Below are 18,384 nucleotides of genomic sequence, written 5' to 3' on the forward strand. Positions count from 1 at the left end.
CTGTTACTTCCAGATGTGAGGCTCAGACTCTTCCACACATGGGAGACAGCATGAATGAGAAAATATTAGATTATCTGGGACATTTTTATGGTCAGTGGGAAAACCATAACACAATAGTTAAATTTGGAACTGCCGAGGGAATACAGGTTGAATAATCATCATGACTCTAAGGAATAAATGTTTATTTCTACTGAAAGAGAATTGAATAAACTGTTTTAAAACAACACTGCTAAAGACAGCTAATAAACTTGAGAAATCATGGATTTAAATAAAAATTTCTAACAATGGTTGACTGAAGGATATACAATTTTGGTCCATATGGCTGCTTATTTAGGGCCTATTTTAGCTTCTCATTGGAAAAGTTGACTGATCTAATCAAACTTCTTCAGAATTTCAGGGGATCTGCAATGTATTCAACTTTGATTTGACAATTCAGATTTCTATTTATACTGGAAAAGTGTTTGCAAACTACTGGAAATAGGTTTATAGGCTGCCCATGGGAATGAACCTCTCCAGGAATAAACAAAAATAGTAAATTCAAAAGCACTTTCTTTTTGCCATACCCTCTCAATGCTTATCTTGTCACCCTCACTGAGGTGACTCCAGCCTCACTTTTAAGACTGTACCCTTCATGCACTTCTGTCATTTGCTCAGTCTTCCATGCATAAAGAATGAGTACCAATGACACTAATCTCTGTAAGAAAGAAAAAATAATCCTATAGGCCTTCATTAGGGCCCCCTTTCCTTTAGATTGTCAAATCTAATCACCTCTCCCCTTCATTACTGCCTGTCAGAACAGTAAGTGATAACAAGTTTGATTTTCACCAAATACATTTAAATTTCACTCTCTGACATTTTTAGTAGCAAGGGTCTGGGCAAAGGCCAATTTTATCTACTAACACTTCCATCAAAGCATGAAGGCTTATCTCCAGTAAGAACTGAAGACATACATGCTTTACTGCCTTTTCCCTGATATAAAGACACCTGTTTTCTCACCTGAATTGTTTTTAGCAGGTCACAGACAGGAAAAAGTCAATCTTTACCTGAGCTCTACGTGGAAGTTTCGTGAAGTCTTTTCCATGTCATTCTTTGCTTCCAACTCCAAAACCTAAAAACTTTTTCGGGGATATTTTTTTCCACCAAAATAATTTCTACTTTTCCAGCACATTATGTCACGATCTACTGGAGCCTTTGAATTTATAGACTCTATGAACATCACAAAAGTCCCAAAAGTATGACCAGAAATCTAGGAGGTCAATTATCTGTGTCCTCCAATTAATGACCAACCAAGCAATATTTATTGAGCATCTACTATGCACAAGGTTCTAGTAAAAGCAATAGTGGATGTTAGACACTGTGGAGAATTGTAAAACAGAAAGCCAGTGTTTCTTATTTCATTATAGCCACAACCTCAGACTGGCAATAAGCAAAGGTGTCATTTAGAAGGTGTGATATGAGCTTTGGGGAAAAAACACTCTGCAAAACTGCCTTCCATATCCATGTGGCAGAGGTTCAGAAATGCCAGGTGATCAGCTAGAGCTTCCACTTGGCTCTTCTATAAATCTCACTTAAAACACCAGTGTCCCTGTGTGAAGGAGGAGATGGAGCTAAATGACTCTAAAGTCCTTGTCAATCACAGACTTACATTTCCCTAATGAGAGAGATGACCTTGAAAGTTCTGAGACTTTGGAAACAGCATGGGAGCCAATCCCTTCCTCTCCTCGCCTTTCAAGGGTAAGAAAGTAAAGACAGCCACTATCATGAGAACTGAAGCTATCCAAATGGCGCCTCATTTATATCAAATTGATACTTCTACACTATAGCCACCTCCCAGAGCCACATGTTACAAACATCCAGTCCAGGCTGAATTCTGAGAGTTGTCCTTCCCTCCCTTCCTTCTTTCCCCTCCTTCCTTCCTTCCTTCCTTCCTTCCTTCCTTCCTTCCTTCCTTCCTTCCTTCCTTCCTTCCTTCCTTTCTTCCTTCCTTCCTTCCTTCTCTCCTTCTTTGCTTCTTTCCTTCCTTTCTCTCTTCCTTTCTCCTTCTTTTTTCTTTCTCTTTCTCTATCTCTCTTCCTCCCTCCCTCCTTCTCTTAACCTATTTTGAAAACAAACGAGATAACAGCTGTTTCAAACAGCACACTCTCTCTAGCCACCTTCTACAGAGACACACTATTGTTTTTAATCATTGTAAAGCCTGGTTCTCAGTTGACTCCTTTGTATCTTGATTTTCACAAACTTTTGATGTTTTTTCTTATCTTAAGAATAGCTCCATCTTTTCCTGGTTCACACAAGCCTATTGAGGTCACCCAACTTCAAAGTTCTTCTCTGTGGTTCAAATGGTGAAGTTCTGTGTGTGAGTGTCTTGAGGACACCTATGGAAGGAGGAATAATACTCTTCTGTAAGGCAATCTGGACCAACGACAATGCTGCACTCTTTTTCTCATGAATACTAGAGGTGATCTCGGCATCAGAGAGAGCCCGATAATGTCTCTAAAAAGCATCAGTGTTCTCTCAGTTGTTTCCCAGGTATCCTGTTGCAAGATCTAAAAGATCTCCAAACTGAATGCCGTTGCTCAGTTTGGCATAGGTTGTGCCAGAAATGCTAATCAATTTCAGATACATTCCCTGGATAGCAATGGAAAGTTTCTGTTTCAAATCTATTCAGCCAAAAGTTAGATGCAGAAATTCCTGTCTGTTTTGCACCAACTTTCCCTTCTCTTCCCTTCGCCTGGTTGAGAACACAATATGTAACTTCCTGACATTGCCTCCTTAATGTATGCACGCCCATTTGTGTGTACACACAAATCAGCTTGCATACAGCCATCTTGAACTCAGGATTTCAGCAATAACTACTTTCTCTTGGATTTAGCCAACAGGCATCTCTAAAGTGATTCAAGAAACTGACTTCTCCGATACTCTTCCAAACTGGGCAAGTCTACCCGTACAAAGCATGAAGGAAAAAAGAAAGAAAAGGTTCATAGAAACAAGCTGTACGTCTTTAAGAGAAGGATGAGCACAGTAAAATCAGGCAACCAAAAAGGCACTGCCTTTGAGCAGAAAGGAGAGTCATCGGGGCTGCCTGCAGGCCTAGAGCTGTGATAATGTCAGACAAAAACGATCTTCACAAGCTATCTTAAAGTTGAGACAGAGGGCATCTCCTTTTCATTTCTCTAAAGTGTTTTTAGCTAAAAGGCCAAGAGACCTTCTTCCATTTATATGATCAAAGCTTCACTTGCAGTTAGCATTGTTTGCTCATTTTATCATGGTTTATCACCCACCCCAGACGATGGCCTGGTGTAGAGGCAAAGTCAATTCAAATCCCAAATTCATTTCTTGCCAGCTGTGTGACCTTGGGAAAGTCACTTAACTTCTCTGTGCCTCAGTTTCTCATCTATAAAACAAGAATAATAAGATGAGTACCTACCTCATGCCATGGTTTGACTACTAAATGTGATTATCTGGGAAAAGCATTTTGCAGAGTGCCTGGCAGATGATAAATGCTCAATACATTTTAGTTGCTAAAATTATTCCCAAGGGAAGGACAGAAATAGTCAAAGCATGGAAGAGGCAAATCATCTTAGGCACTATTAATACACACAGGTGCTTGCCTTGGTCTAGAGTGTTTTGGTCTGTCTCCTCATGACGGTGGAGGAGGCTCCATCCGTGGCAGAGGACGCCCTCAAGAAGGCTTGAGAACAGCATGTGTTTGCATTGGCAGGCTGCTGACTAGCCCAGGCCTCTGGAAGGTCATGACACCCACTTTTCAAAGTCACTGCTGTCTATATTATTGAAAACATCTCAGAATTATAATAAATAAAATGAATTTTGCTCCCATAGTTTGAACTTGTAATCTCATTGGCCAGGAGACTGTCGGAGACAGAAGATTAGTGAGTGACACAGCATTCGCTTAACGAAGTTGGGCTATTGAAAGAAGAGTTTCAGCAAGAAGTTCATTTGTTAACAATAAAACACTTTTAATTGGGACAAACAGTCACTTCCCAAAAGTCCTAAGTCCTGGCAGGGCACACTTACCACAGTTTGGTACCAGGAATGTTTTCCAGCATCACCCACATACTAAAGAGACACCACAGGTCTCCGTCTGTTCTGTGGCTATGGTAGATGGATCGAAAAGGGTGGAAATTCTCTGACCTGCCAACAGGGAAGACAAGCACAAACACCAGGCTTGTACGAAACGATGGGAAGCCTGACAAGTCCCTGGAATTCATGCTAGCTGTGGTGCCAAGCTGTGGGGCCACGGCCTTCTGAACTGGTAAAGAAAGTAGGATGCCAGAAAGGAGTGGGCTCTTCTCACGCCAGCAACATAGCCCACGGTGGGGAGGCGCAGCCCCAGAAACTCTGTTTTGAAAGTGGTGGAGGAAATTAGTCATGTGGCTTAACTGGGTGGAATTTATCACTGACCTAGAGATCAGTGCCTCAGGCAGCCAAGGAGGCAAAAGTTTCAAGAACAAAATAGAGCAACTAAATATGAGGACTGAGAGGCAAAGACCTCGAGTCATAAGGCAAGGTTTCCCGTGTGCTAATATACAGAGAAGGCTCATGACAGACACATTGGACTCTCCACAGCTTCACAGCCTCAAGCTGGCACATCAGAGAGACGATGGAAGGTCCAGAAAAGGATTGTATTTGCACAGTTAATCAATCATCTCACCACAGGAATCCATGCATCAAAGAGACAGAGAAGCAGACACATGTCTATAGTGGGATTTGAGTCCATCATGACCTACGAGTGTGAGTTCACTAACATGCAAAAAATTATTCAACCAACAATGTCTTTGAAGGAAGGAAACTTGAATGGAGAGGGTGGCAATAGGCCACAGAAGTAAAAGGACCATATAGGAATTTGGATTTGAATCTCAGATTATATCAATTTTTAAGACTGTGCAGGGAAAGGATATCATCTGTTAACCCAGTGTCAACTGAAGCCCCTCTGATTATATAAAATCTGTCCTGAGAACAGACATTCTTCATCTTTCATTTTCAGATTCTTAGGGTAGAAGATTTACCATGTGTTCCAATTTCTCTGCTCCCTATGGACATTGTCATATTGATTTGCCAAGTTCACTTTTTCTACCCCCTCCATCACCTCCTCGACCACCACTACCTCCATCTTCACTGTCACCACGTCCACAACCACCACCTCCACTGTCTCTACCACCTCTGTCTTCACCACCACAACCACCACCAACCACTACCTTCACCCCCACCACCACTGCCGTCACCTCCGCCACCTTTACTTCCACCTCTATTATTATCAAGAGTCACTCTAGCACCTCCTCCACCACTATTCCCACCATAATCTCTACCTCCATTTTACTTCTACCATCATCTCTACCACTGTCATCACCACCTCCACCATCACCACCTCCATCTCCCCTTTATGTCAACCAGTACCACTTACCACCATCTCCACTTCCACGAGGTCCACCATTATAGTCACTTCTTTCACTTCCATCATTTTCTCCAAAATCAATTTCACTACCACCACCAGTACCTCTACCACCATCATCACCACCTCCCTATTATCTCTATCATCACCTCCACCAACTCCAGCAACACTTTCACTTCTGCTACCAATACCACTACCTCCACCACTACTTCCTGTACCACCTCCTCATCATCACTCCTACTAGTAACCCAACCATTCACCAGCATCGGAAACACATTCATGTCTCTTATCACCTCCTCCACTATTGTCGCCAGCTCTGGCATTATCACCTCCATCACTACATCACCGCTGCTACCACTTGAGTGTATCTATAAGCCAAGAGCTAAGTTAAATACTGTATAATCATTACCTTTATTTAATTCTCACAGAAACTCTATGAGGTGGATATTTTTACTCCCATTTTACAGATGAAAGTCAGAGAAGTCATACCACTTGCTCCAAATCACAAAGATAAGAAAAAGTAAAGCAATATCTCTATGTCAAAAGTTTCCAATTTCATTCTCTTATGTTCTACTGAAGAGTAAAGTACTTATAAACGACGTAGTATGCCTTCTCCTCAAGTCTGTAAGGGCACAATGGAATGTAACCAGTGCTAAGAGAAGAGATAGAAATATGTGACTCCTGGGTGGCCATTCACTTCCTGTGCCAGTACACACTCAGACTGTGTCTAAGGTAGCCTTATCAATACAAGCTGGCCTTGGAGATCAGAAAAATCTGTCACCCAGGGGTTTGGAACTATCAAAAATCTCTAGTTGTGTAATAGTTATTTTAAGTCTCTTCTTTTCTTTAAGTTAAAGCTTGATTATTATAGTTAAACTAATAGACACTTTGAAATGGAAAGCATATTTCAGAAATCAAACAAAAAACATCAAAATACATATGTTGACTGTTGAAATATATCTGTAATCCATATACTGGATTTTGAAAATTAATAGCTCATTTCCTTACTATGTTGTTGTCTTAGTTAATATCACTTTAGAATATCTTTTTACATTACAAGAAAGGGAAGCATCACCAGTGTTTGCTTATCCCACCCATATTACTGAACCAATTTTAGGAATTACAAAACAAAAGGTATCATATATCTTAGCTATGGTGACAGTATATCTTTCCAATGATAAACCATTCCCATGGTCTATATGCTAACACCCAGATAGAGTCACCACAAGAAGTAGTGGAAATAATCTAAACTTTGAAATCAAGCAGAATTGAATTCTTGTCAAAGTTTACTACTTATTAGATTTGTTATTCTAGGCAGTTTATTTAACCCAGTTTCCCAGCCGGCGAGCTGAGGCCCACTGTGCCATATATCAGTTCCAGGTGTGCCAATACACTGATGCCCCCAGCCATAAGAACAAATTGGTAGGTCTTGGGACCCACAGCCTCAGGCCAGTGGTAGCCTCCGTCAGGACAACTAGGATCATGTTCCATGTGTATGTCGACCTGGAAAACCCTCAGAAGTACTGATAACCTCTAAACCTAGGGCCCTCTGTCTGTGAGTCTGTGAGGTGGGGTAAAGGAACCCAACTCAGAGGACTACTGTTAGGATTCATGAGTTATCACAGGAAAACTGTATAGCTCAGAAACCCAAATGTAGTTGATGTTCAAAAAAAAGTGTTTTTTCCAATATTAACCTCTGCTCCTGGTTGACTTTTACCATAATTTCTGATATTACTATCAGCTCATCAAGAAATAAAACAGCCTCACCCTGGGTGTTGAAGATGGTAAATAGACTGCACAGTTTTTGCTACTGGCTAGAAAATGATTGGTTTTGCATCTGCTGCATACAAAGCACAGTTTGACTAAGGGTATAAGAGATGTCACCATATGCACTCTCTTGCCTGCAAGTTCTTACCAATATGTGAATGACTTCAAAATTTACAGCTCTATTCTTTATTTCATGACTGAGCTCTACACCTAAATTTCAAATTTCTTTCTAGACACAGCCACATAGATGACCAGTTAACATCACAACTCTTCCACGGGCCACCAATCCCCACCAAGCCTGCTTTCTTTAGATCCCTCATCCTGACTAACGGCACCACCATCCCACTGGTTTCCCAGGAGTACAACTTCTATCTTCACCCTTCACCACACCATATACCCTTTAAAAATGCCACCAGAGCCACATCCTGGGGTTCTCCTTTTAAAATACCTCAAGTTCCTTTATACCCCAACTGCTGTGTTTCATTCTCACATTATTTTTCTCTGGCCTATTATATCAGCCTTTTCAATGGTCATCCTGTCTCAACTGTGACTTGATTCTAATCAATCTTATAGTCTTTAATCTCACTTGATCCCAATTAATTTTATAGTCTGTTCAGCATTTAATGGTTTGTAACAAAGGAATCATCCTAAAGCACAAAACTAATTGTGTGTTGTGTTTGAACACAGTCTTTTGCTGTTCCTTATGTCCACATCCTTTAAATTATGACTTTGCAGCCCCTCCATTAAGAGAGAAAGTCTCTTTTGCCATCCATTGAATATTCACTGGCCTTGTGACTTGCTTTGGCCAAAAAAATAAATGTGGTAAAAATGTCAGTGAGCGGGTTCTAACTCTGGACATTAAAAGACCTTGCTCACTTCCACTCTCTTTTGAAATCCTTAAATCTCCAAGTGAATAACCCATACTACCCTACTGAAAAGCACAAAACTACAGAGCATAGAGAAAAGTTTTGCTAGCTGATGCCATTTTAGACCACCCTCCCTCCAACCAATCTAGCAGCTGACCCCAGATAGATGAACAAACTGAGCCAAAACCAGAAGACCAGAAAAGCCACCCAGCAGAGCCCAGTCCAAATGGTTAGCCCTCAGAATCAGAAGCCTGATAATTGATTCTTGTTTTAAGCCACACATTTATTTTGGGCTATTTGTTGAGCAGCAAAAAACTAACTGATACATTTATTCTCTTCGGTCTTGAGCTTGTGAGATCTCTCCACTGAGATGAAAACAGACTAAAATCAGTCTGATTTTCAAAGTACCCCACCTCAACCCAAAGTATATCCAAATTTATTTTTCGAGATTTATCTCCTGCTATGATTTCGATATGGTTTGTTTGTCCCCACCAAAACTCATGTTGAAATTTGATCTCCAATGTGGTGGTATTGAGAGATGGGGCCCAAGAGGAGGTGTTTGGGTCATAAGGTAACTTTGCCCTCATAGGTGGCTTGGCACCATTCTTATGATAATAAGTGAGGTTTTGCTCTTATAAGACTGGATTAACTCTCTCAAGAATGTTTCTGCAAGAATGGGTGGTTATAAAGTTAGAAGGCCCCATGGGTTTTGCCTCTTCACACATGTTTTTCCCCCTTTGGCCTTCTCTGCCATGTTTTGACCTGTGTGTGTTGCCAAGCAAGACTCTCATCGGAAGCCAAGCAGATGCCACCACCATGCTTTTCATACTTCCCAACCTGCAGAACTGTGAGCTAAATAAACCTTTTTTCTTTATAAATTACCCGAACTCAGGTATTTCATTATAGCAACACTAAACAGACATCTTCTGTTTTTCCATTCCTTCTCCTACACAGCCATTATTAAACTAATTGCCAAATTTCAATCTTTTTCCCCATAACCTTCTCAATTTTTTTCATATTTGTTTATCCCTATTATTACAGGTTGAGCATCCCTCATCCAAAAATTCAAAATTCAAAATGCTTCAAAGTCTGTAACTTTTTGAGCACCAACATGCCACCATAAGTGGAAAATTCCACACTAGCCTCAAGTGGAAAATTCCACACTGACCTCATGTGATGGGTCACAGCCAAAACTTTGTTTGATGCACAAATGTATTTAAAATATTGTATAAAATTTCCTTCAGGCACTGGGAATAAGTTGTATATGAAACATAAACAAATGTTGTATTTAGACTTGAATCTCATCCCCAACATATCTCATTATGTATTTGCAAATACTACAAAATTTGAAAAAATTCAAAATCTGGAACATTTTTAGTCCCAAAGATTTCAGATAGTCAACCTGTATTAATTTAACATTTTTTTATTGATTCTCATTACTTCTTTTTTTTTTTTTTCCGCTGGAGGGGGAAGGGAGAAGAGAGATTCCATATTACTTCTTACTTAAGCTTTTCTCTATACCATGCTCTCTAAACAACCATAACTTTGATAGGCTAGTCACATTTTTGAACATATTAAAAAATTCTTAACTATAAAAATAAAAATATAAACATTAAATTTTAAAAAAGATGCCTATTCATGTCTTAGCCATTACATTCTCCAGAACATAACAAGCATTCTGCATTCTCTTGGAATTTTTAAAAATGTGTTTAGTTCCCCATTTAGATTGTGACCCAGTGTGTGACAGAGATCATTTATAATTTTGTGCCCAATCAGTTATTAAATGTCTCTGAACTTCAGGTGGAGCCATAGTTTTAAGAACTTTGAAATAAAAATCAAGAAATTTGACTCCTGTGGGAACTTTTGCATCATGGATGTAACAGAGTAAATGTTAGGACAGACTACAAACAAAGAGAGCAATTAGGAAAAATGTCATTAGTCTAGGAAAGAGACTAAAATGAGTGGTAAATGAGAATTTAAAAAAAAAAAAAAGGAAAAGTACCCTGTTTTGAACTGAACTAGGCACAGGAAGAAAAAGTGACTATTGATTGCTCTGAAAACAGGTCAGGGAAGGAAATTATGTGTGAAAGACAGTACAGGTAGTTCTAGATATTGTTGAGTTAAAGGAAAGAAAATCGTGTAGGAGCTCAAGAACAATCCAAAATTTTGGTTGTGACAAATACATTAGTGAAGTGAAAAGGAACAACAGATTGAGTAGACACTAAGGTGTTAAAGAGGTCAACTATGGTGAAGAGCTGAGTTTTATTTTAGATGTAATGTTTATTTCAGGATTTAATCCTAGTATTTAACCCGCAAGAAGATGAAGAAAGTGATTTTTGAGGAGCATTGTCAGGGCAACTCCAAGAAGATATATTTTACCAGGATAGGATACCAAGTGATCCTGGTCTGATTTTGGTTTTCTTGTGAAATTATTTTGCATTTCTTCTTCAGCATCTTCAGCTTTTCATTGAAAGACCAGTTTTGTTTCTTGCTTCATTTTTGTTTATATTTAATCCATGTCAGATCTATAAGCAAGAAATACATATGTTAGTGATGTTTGTTCATGGAAGCCACTGAGAATCTAGGGTTGCCTGTGACACTGTATTATTGTAGCAAAATCAGATTAATACACTACCTCTAGGAAGAGGAAGAAAATAACAGTTGCTTGAGTATGAGTATAAGAAAAAGGAGAAAGAGCCGGCCGCGGTGGCTCACGCCTGTAATCCCAGCACTTTGGGAGGCTGAGGCGGGCAGATCACCTGAGGTCAGGAGTTCGAAACTAGCCTGACCAATATGGTGAAACCCAATCTCTACTAAAAATACAAAAATTAGCTGGGCGTGGTGGCAGGTACCTGTAATCCCATCTGCTTGGGAGGCTGAGACAGGAGAATTGCTTGAACCTGGGAGGCAGAGGTTGCAGTGAACAGAGATCATGGACTGCACTCCAGCCTGGGCAACAGAGCAAGACTCAGTCAAAAAAAAAAAAAGAAAAAAAGAAAAAGAAAAAAAGGAAAAAAAGAAGGAAAGAAAGGAAAAAGGAGGAGGAAGTCAAAATTTATTCTGAAATATAAAACTAGGTGACTGAGAATGAAAATGTCACTTCCATTGTATACTTATGTGCTGTCATGTTTAAAGATATGAAAGAAAGGATTCATATCTTTTATTAATTTTCTATGTATAGTTTTTTTATTTTTATGCATTTATAATAGTAAATAGCAGTACAGTTTTTGGAGGTTTCTGAATATATTGTGGGTCACATACCCTGCAGAGACTAAGATGAAAACCGTATATGTTTTCTGTGGGAAAAAAAGAGCAACAAATTACCTTTTATAAATCATCTCCTCACAAACCTAATCTGAAAGGAGAGTTAAAAAGGACATAAAGAGGGAAGGCTTGTGTCAATATTCTCCCTACTGAATGTTGGAACTTTCTTTACCTTTCCACATGTCCTCTGTCGGTAGCATTTATATTGTGATCAGAGAAGAGTAGGTCTCCTTCTGTATTCTGAACAGGGCTATAAAAAGTGTCTTCATTACAGTTTGAAAAATGCCAACCAAGATCACTGTTTGAGAGATGAGTTAAGATATATAAAGCATTGTGTCTAAAGTGAGTAGTGTGTGTATAAAATGGCACTCATTAATTTTCAAAGCATTGTATCTAAAGTGAATGGTGTTTATAAAATGGCACACATTAATTTTCAATCTATTCATTAAAAAGTATATCAGAGGAAAAAGAAAAATTAAATTAAATTAACTTCCTTTCCTCAAAATTGGAATACAGGAAAATATTATTTAATGGAAAAAAATGTGTTTGATATAAACTTGCAGAAGTATGTCTATTCCAGGTTAGCAATTTTCTCCCCAAGACTACTCATGAAAGGGGCCAATTGTAGCCAGTATTAAAGGTATGATGATTTGTCTCCTTCAACTAATAAGACCCTAGGGTCTCCCACAGGACTCCTTGCAGCCTTCTCCCTCAAAGCCTTCCAGAAGACAGAGTATAATATTAGGCACACCTGAAAGGCACAAAAAAAAATTGACCCAAAGCAAGATAAGGGGAATATTTATACAAATATCTCAACAGTTTCCAGGTTGACCCCATACAACAAGTTTCCACTTGTTCTTTTGACCCTGGTAATCTACTTATAATAATTTTTACTTGAAAGGTGGGAGTTACATTTGAAGCAATATGAGAAAATTCTCAAAGCAGCAAAAATAAAATTGTTCTTTGCCTTGGCCTGCCATAATTACTTCATTGCTATGACATATGACATCATAGTTAGTCCTCAGGCTCGGGGGTGTTTCTAATGAGCTGGAGTTGGAAGGGTCCCAGTGGAATGCAGTGAACCAAAAGGCCCACTGTTCTTCCAAATTCCAACATGATATCAGGAGGGAAAAACAAAGGGCTCTTCAAGATTCAGAGGTCAACCTGTTCGGCGTTGTATCAAAAGGTGGCAATAAGGCAAAACAAGGTTTCAGGACATAGGAAAAGGCCACTGTCACCTATTTCTATGTCTAATTCAAACAACAATGGTACTGAATATGAATATTTTCAGTAATTTATGAGACCAAATTTGAATATTTTGAAAATATTCTGTTAACTTGATATGTTATCACATTGGATCCTTGCCCCAGGACTGTGTCCAAGGGAAAATTATTGTTTGCCAGTGCATACATACTATTATAAATAAATGACTTTGTAATAAAAAATTAAAAACTATACATAGGGAAATAATGAAAACAATGACAAATATGTTTACCCAGCACAGGAGCGAGGTCCTTTTCTGCTCCCTTAGCGCAAAGGACCTTCAGAGGTGCTGCCACCTTCCCTGGGGCCCATGTGAGCCATTCACCATGTACTCCCTTCTGGGAATATGTCTAATGGTTTAGCCAATTTATCAGCAAGACAGCCCAGTGGCTAACACCAGCATCAACTCAACAGAGGTCACAGAAGCTAACAGAAGCCTCTTCAATAGGGCAAAAATCTTTGAAATGGACATGAGTATCTCTTTCCTAGTCCTATCACTGACCCCCAATGCCCAGCTGGCTTAGGGTACTTAGACAAACTTCTTGCCTTAGATATCTCCAAACAAAAATGACCAATAGTATTCAGTTTTTTAAAACACCAACAAATTTCAAGACAGACTGATTCAACACACACCCTGTTACAAGAAGTTTGGAACAAAGAGGAGATATATATTACCTCTGGACTTCTCAGGCATGCTATAAATGTTTTTTGGTAAATCCCAAGATGAGATCACAATTATTGTGGAAGAGTTTAGTACAATTACCTAAAAAATTAAAATTAAAAAAAAAACAGTAGAAAAACATAACTAGAAATATAACAGATTTGAATAAATAGCAGCTTTGACATAATATATCTGAATAAACACTTTTATAGCCAATAAACATAGACTATATACCATTTTATTGTTATATAGTGAAAAATTTTCAAACACATGAAAGTATAGAGTACAGGATACTGAAATTTCAATGTGCCCATTAAGTGCCTTCAACCATTATTAATATCATGTAATCCTAATTTTCTTCATTTCTCACCAGTTACTTCTATCCTCCTCATGTTTCTCTCTCTCTTTGTCTTTTGATCTTATGGAGTAATGGTATACATATTTTTTAAAACCTTGCAGTCAAATGGTTGCAAAATACAGCTCTAATTCTTCACACACCTACACATATCCTTGCTCTTTTCCATGTCACTTTTCAGTGCTGTCTCAACATGGGCAGCATAACCTTCTGACTCCTTGACTCTGAGCAGAGACATACAACTTATTTTAACCAAAGCAATATTAGCAAGAGTGTCAGAGAACTGAAATATGCTTCTGCCTTTTCTTGGTCTCTGCAATCCCATGAGGAAATGCCTAATCTACCTCACTGGAAGTTGTATGTCCTTGTTATCCCAGCTGAGGCCAGTTTAGATCAGCCAACAGCCACCCAACTGCCAGACCATCAAATGATACTAGCCAAAGCAGTAGAAATTTCCAACCAACCATCCCTGGACTGTGAGTACTAGGTGCTTATTGTTACATGCAGCTGAGAATTTGTGGTCGTTTCATAGCATTGCATAACGTTAGATACCTGACACAGAACCTAAGAATTCAATATAAGTATTATTTATTTCTTGTCAAAACATAAAAGGAAGCACGCAAAAACCCCACCCCCCATACATACACAAAAATATTGGGTAGAAGATAGATAGATAATATTTTAATTACTTAAAAGAAAAATCACCTAACAAAGTAGGTGTTAATATTAAAACAGAAAGTAAGTGAAAGCAGAGAGAACAAAGTAAGAGGTGGTAGTGTCGCCTTTTGAGCTTTGGGCCGGACAGAGGTGCTGGTAGCCTAAATTCAGCTCCTGCAGGAAAATGTGGCCCTTTGCACAACCAGAGACAAGAGCTGGGGCCACTGTATGAGTCGGGGTTATATTCAAGGCCACTGGAGAAGAAACATTGACTGAGAAAAACAGCCACCACCCCACATACATATATATGGTCAACTGATTTTCAGTAAAGGTGTCAAGACAATTCAATAGGGGAAAGGAGTAGTCTTTTCCAAACAAATGGTGGTGAGGCTACTAGATACCCACCTCAACAATAATGAAATTGGACTCCTGCCACATACCATATACAAAAATTTATTCAAAACAAAAATCAAAATCAAAATTTTTTAGATCAAAAATCTAAATGTAAGATCTAAAACTATAACACTCTCAGAAGGAAACATTTGTGCAAGTCTTTATGACCTTGCATTAGACAATGATTTCTTGGATATGACACCAAAAGCATAAGCAACCAAAGCAAAATAAATAAATTGGACTTCATCAAAATTAAAAACATTTGTGCTTCAAAAGACATCATTTACAAAGTGAAAAGAAAACTCACAGAACGGCAGAAAATGTTTCAAATTTTATATCTGATAAAAGTCCGGTGTCCAGATAAAAATATCCAGCGTAAAGTACGGTTTAGTTATTATTTCAAATCAACAATAAAAGACAACCCTATTTTAAATGGGCAAAAGACTTGAATAGGTATTTCTCCAATGAATATATAAAATAAGCACATGAAAAAATTCTCAAAATCATTAGTCATTAGGGGAATGCAAATCAAAACCACAATATGATACATGTTTATACCTACTAGGATAGCTACAATGAAAGATACAGAAAATAACCAGAATTATCTAGGCTGTAGAAAAATTGAAATCCTTATCCATTGTTGGTGGGAATGTAAAATAGGCCACTTTGGAAAAATCTTAAAAAGTTAAACATAAATTTTTAGCCAGGTGCAGTGGTTCAAGTAAATAATCCCAGCATTTTGGGAGGCTGAGGCAGGTGAATCACCTGAGGTCAGGAGTTTGAGACCCACCTGGCCAACATGGTGAAACCCTGTCTCTACTAAAAATACAAAAATTAGTCGGGTGTGGTAGCACACACCAGTAGTCCCAGCTACTCAGGAGTCTGAGGCAGGAGAATAGTTTGAACCAGGGAGGCAGAGGTTGCAGTGAGCTGAGATCATGACACTGCACTCCAGCCTGGGTGACAAAGTGAGACTCTGTCTCAAAAGTAAATAAATAAATAAATAAATAAATAAATAAAAATAAGTAAAATAAAATGAGTTAAACATAAGTTTTCCATACAATCCAACAATTCTACTCCTAAGTATGTACTCAAGAGAATTGAAATCATATGTTCACCCAAAAATTATAAGTGAATGTTCATGGAAGCATTATTTATAACAGCCAAAAAGTGTAAACAACTCAAATGTTCATCAACTGATGAACAAATAAACAAGTGTGGTATATCCATACAATAGAATATTATTCAACCATAAAAAGTAATGAATTATTGATTTATGCTACAACACGGATGGACCTTGAAAACATGATGCTAAGTAAAAGATGCTATACACAAAATGTCACATATTGTATGATTTCACGTATATGAATTGTCTGTAATAGACAAATTCATAGATGTAGAAAGTAAATTAATGGTTTCCAGGGGTTCGGGAAGTGGGGAGTGAGATGATATGGCTAATGGGTACAAGGTTTTCTTCCAGGTGATGAAAATGTTCTGGAATTAGACAATGATGGTGGTTGGACAACCTTGGGAATATACTAAAAACAATTGAATTAAACCACTGTAGAAAAACACTTCAGTAGGATGTGTTTTATGTTATGTTAATTATATTTCAATAATAATAATAATAAAGATACATAGGAGATAGATTGAGTAGCTTCATCAGTATCTAATAGGAGTTCCAGAAGGAGCCTAGAGAGGAAAAAGCAGAGTCAATAGTCAAACAGGTAATCAGTGAGAAATTTCCAGACTGAAGAATTACATGAAACCTCACATTAACATAGCATAATAGTCCAGGTGTGGTGGCTCATGCCTGTAATCCCAGCACTTTTGGAGGACGAGGCAGGCGGATCGCTTGAGGTCAGGAGTTCAAGACCAACCTGGTCAACATGGTGAAACCCTGTCTCTACAAAAAAATACAAAACTTAGTCGGGCATGGTGGCACATGCCTGTAGTCCCAGCTACTCAGGAGGCTGAGGTGGGAGAATCACTCGAACCTGGAAGGTGGAGGTTGCAGTGAGCCGAGATTGTGCCCACTGCATTCCAGCCTGGGTGACAGAGGGAGACCTTGTCTCAAAAACAAACAATAGCATAATAAGTGTTGAACAGGATTAATAAAATGAAATAAATCCATATATGGACATAGTTTGATGAAATTGCAAAAAAAAAAAAAAAAAAAAAAAAAAAAAAAGAGTAATCTTAAAGTTCCCAAAGGAACTTTAAAAGAATGACAAAGACACTGATTTCAACTTCTTAACAGCTCAAATAGCTGCTTAGAAAATAATGGAGCATTGTCATTAAATTATTCAGGAAAAATCATTTTCAGTAAGATTTCTATATCTAGCTAAGGCAAGACTCAAGACTGAGATTAAAAAATGGTGTTTGTATATTTCAAATAAAAATTAGTAAACTCCTAAAAGTTAAAATTCATGCAGAACATATTATTTGGCTACTATAATAAAATTATAGATTTATGATAAACATAAGCTTTTTCAAGGAAACTACTTTAAAATTGGTTTTAAATCAGCCTTCTAATTAAAGAGGTTATCAGAACTGAAATTACGTATCATTCATCATGAAAGAAAAGATGTATAAGTGACCAAAAATGGTACTTTCTATTACTTGTTATTCTTCTAAATATTCCCCACGTAAGTCAAGATAATTATATTTACATTTAATTGTTTCTATTTCACATCTATGTTACCTTTTTTTTTTTAATTTCAGTAGCTTTAGGAGTGCAAGTTGTTTTTGTTTACATGGATGAATTGTACAGTGGTGAAGTCTGGGGTTTTAGTGCACCCATCACCTGACTGGTGTACATTGTACCCAAATGGTAATTTTTCATACCTCATCCTCCATCCATCCTCCTACCTTCCGAGTCTCCAATGTCCATTATACCACTCTGTATGCCTGTGCATGCCCATAGCTTAGTTCTCACTTATAAATTAGAAAATGTAATATTTGGTTTTCCATTTCTGATTTTAGTTACTTCACTTAGAATAATTGGATTCCAGTTCCATTCATGTTGCTGCAAAAGACACTATTTCATTTTTCTATGCCTGAGTAGTATTCCATGGTATATATACACCATATTTTTTTATCCACTCATGAGTTGATGGGCACTCAGGTTTATTTCATATCTTTGCAATTGTAAATTGTGCTGCAATAAACATGGGTGTCCTTTTGATATACTGACTTTTTTCCTTTTGGTAGTGGGTACTAAATTGAATGGTAGATCCACTTTTCATTCTCTGAGAAATCTCCATACTGTTTTCCATGGAAGTTGCACCAGCAATGCATAAGCTTTTCGTTTTCACCATATCCATCTCAACATCTATTGTTTTTTCACTTTTTAATAATGGCCATTCTAGCTTGGATAAGTTAGTATCTCATTATGGTTTTAAACTGCATTTCCATGTTGATTAGAGATGTTAAACAATCTTTCATATGTTTGTTGGCCATTTTTACATCTTTTTTTGAGAAATGTCTGTTCATGTCATTTGCCAACTTTTTAATGAAATTACTTGTTTTTTTTCTTGCTGATTTGAGTTCTTTGTAGATTCTAAATATCAGTCCTTTGTTGGATGAATAGCTTACAAATTATTTTCTCCCTTTCTGTAGGTTGTTCGCTCTATTATATATATAAAATATATATTTTTTTGCTGTGCAGAAATTCTTTAATTAGGTCTCATTTATTTATTTTTAGTTTTGTTGCATTTGCTTTTGGGTCTTAGTCACAAATTATTTCCCT

General features: G+C 37.8%; 1 long non-coding RNA gene across 4 annotated transcripts in view; it reads right to left on the reverse strand.

Moving 5' to 3' along the window:
• Positions 1-8,523: 8,523 nt before the first annotated feature.
• The window catches only part of LOC107000489 (uncharacterized), a 154,004-nt gene continuing 144,143 nt past the window's right edge, over positions 8,524-18,384 (reverse strand). The window contains exons 4-6 of one of the 4 annotated variants that reach the window (XR_013398837.1): positions 13,243-13,330; positions 11,477-11,602; positions 8,524-10,565 (exon numbers count right to left, since the gene is read on the reverse strand). This is a non-coding gene — a long non-coding RNA (uncharacterized LOC107000489). The remainder of the gene's footprint in view (positions 10,566-11,476; positions 11,603-13,242; positions 13,331-18,384) is intronic. The other 3 variants (XR_013398839.1, XR_013398836.1, XR_013398840.1) reach the window with 3 other exon arrangements.

The sequence above is a fragment of the Macaca mulatta genome, chromosome 10, assembly GCF_049350105.2.
Source record: "Macaca mulatta isolate MMU2019108-1 chromosome 10, T2T-MMU8v2.0, whole genome shotgun sequence".
Classification (NCBI taxonomy): Eukaryota; Metazoa; Chordata; class Mammalia; order Primates; family Cercopithecidae; genus Macaca; species Macaca mulatta.